We start from the raw sequence: 2,063 nt of genomic DNA, 5'->3' as shown, positions 1-2,063 counted from the left end.
ACATTGTCCTGCTTAATATAAAACCAGCAACAGGGAAAAGATTTATCCACTGCAGTAATCCATGATAATTCTAGAGTCCAAACTATTTGAAGTAAAAATTAACAACTTTATTTCTTAAAGTATAATAGGGAATAATAGACGAACGAATATTTACAGCTTTTTCCTCTAAGCTATATTTTATCTCCCCCCCACCCCCCACCCCAACCCCCGACTATACTAGTCCGATTAGACTCCAAATTAAGATTTACAAAACAAAACTTCTTATCTCAAAACCAAGAAGCTTTCGGTTCTTCTCCATATTCCTGTCTTCTTTTCTTCTTTGAGATTCTGCTTTTACCAGTTACTAATCAATAAAGTTACCGAGAGGAGAGCTAATTTTCAGGCAGTCTTTGCCTGCTGGTAACTTGGCAATTCTCCTCTCAACTGTCAATTTCCCGCGGTCTTGTACCCCCAAACCATTGGACTGTGTCATTGGCTTTTATGATTATTAATGTTTTAAATTCACACTTGATTGGAGGTGGGCATTTTGGGTTATAATTTAAACTATTTGGCTGAATTTGTTTATGTCTTGAGAAAATAAGCTAATCGAGACGTTCAACCAAATGTTACATTAAATCTATTTTTCAGAAGACTTGGTGCCGTCAGGTAGTTATTGCTGGCTCTTAATTCTGTTAAAGGTGCAGAACACCCACATGTTCATCACAGAAGTCACACTGAAACCTGAGCAGGGAAGAATGTCACATTGTCTTCGCTTAAGGACTTGGGGCAAGCAGATGGGCTTTTATGGCAAATCAAAAGAGTTGCTTTTAATTTCCCTCATTAGATATCAACAGACTATTATTCTGTGGCTCTAGAGTATGAGTCTTGAACACAATAAACTGTCGTCCCATTTGTACAGAGAACAAGTTTAACATCCTCCAGAGCAATTTTTTAGTGACGGACATATAGTTAGAAGGAACTTGAAACTGTTGCATCCGGATTAAACAAAGGCACAAATTATGATTTATTCAGAAGTTGCAATGAGACTGAGGACGTGACTGGGATATCATGACGGTGGTATTGGACAGGATTGGTGAGTGGGGACGAGATAGAGATGTAAATCTGTGAAGGACAAAATGGATTATGGAGTTTGAGAACAGTCTGGTTCTTTCTTGCATATCAGTGAGTAATTGAGAAATAGTAGTTTGATACTGATTAATATAAGAAAAGGTGTTTTTATTTGTAACTGAAAACATTGTCTTGCACTTTCCAAATTTTATATATCATGAGCAGAAATTCAGTTCAACCCGGTTTAGTAGACAAATATAATGACTTACCAGGAACACCAACTAACGCGAGGATGGGATAGGAACCACCTTGAATAATCCAAAGGATATCCTGGATCCGTGATGCTAATGATATCCAAGGCCGAGAAAGAAAGTAAAGACCCCAGAATAAACTCCTGTCTGCTATTGTAATATTCCAGTCTAATATTCCCAGATTCTGATCGATTGTTGAACCATTCCAGTCTAATGATCTCAGATTCTGATCCATTATTGTACCATTCCAGTTTACTGATCTTAGATTCTGATCCAGTATTGGAACATTCAAATCGGAGGTCCTCACATTCTGAACCATTATTGTAACGTTCCAGTCTAATGTTCTCAGATTATGATCTCTACTGCCCCTCTCTCTCGAGTTGATGATCCGTGTTAGTACTGTCAGTGATGCTTCTACTCATACTATGGGATAACACGCTGAAAAGAGCCCATTTATCATTCACTGATGGAAACGCTCCACTGGGATAATTAGGATCCAAGGAGATTGAAATTAATCACAGTCACTGAACAAATAGCTCCAATTAACCCTTTTCAATTTAATATTGATTTTAATAAAATTCAAAAGAACGTTTAAAACTTGGCATGGGATATGTGGGAGTGACTGAGGGACGGAATATTGGAGATGGGAGATTGAATGCGTGCACTCATTCAATCTGCCTTGGATATGGGAGTAACGTCAAAGGATTGTCCGAACATAAACAAGTTTCTCCGTTTATAAATGGAAACATACAGTCTGTAACTACT

Source organism: Chiloscyllium punctatum, unplaced genomic scaffold (assembly GCF_047496795.1).
Source record: "Chiloscyllium punctatum isolate Juve2018m unplaced genomic scaffold, sChiPun1.3 scaffold_124, whole genome shotgun sequence".
Taxonomy (NCBI): domain Eukaryota; kingdom Metazoa; phylum Chordata; class Chondrichthyes; order Orectolobiformes; family Hemiscylliidae; genus Chiloscyllium; species Chiloscyllium punctatum.
Note: the sequence above shows the minus strand (reverse complement) of the source record.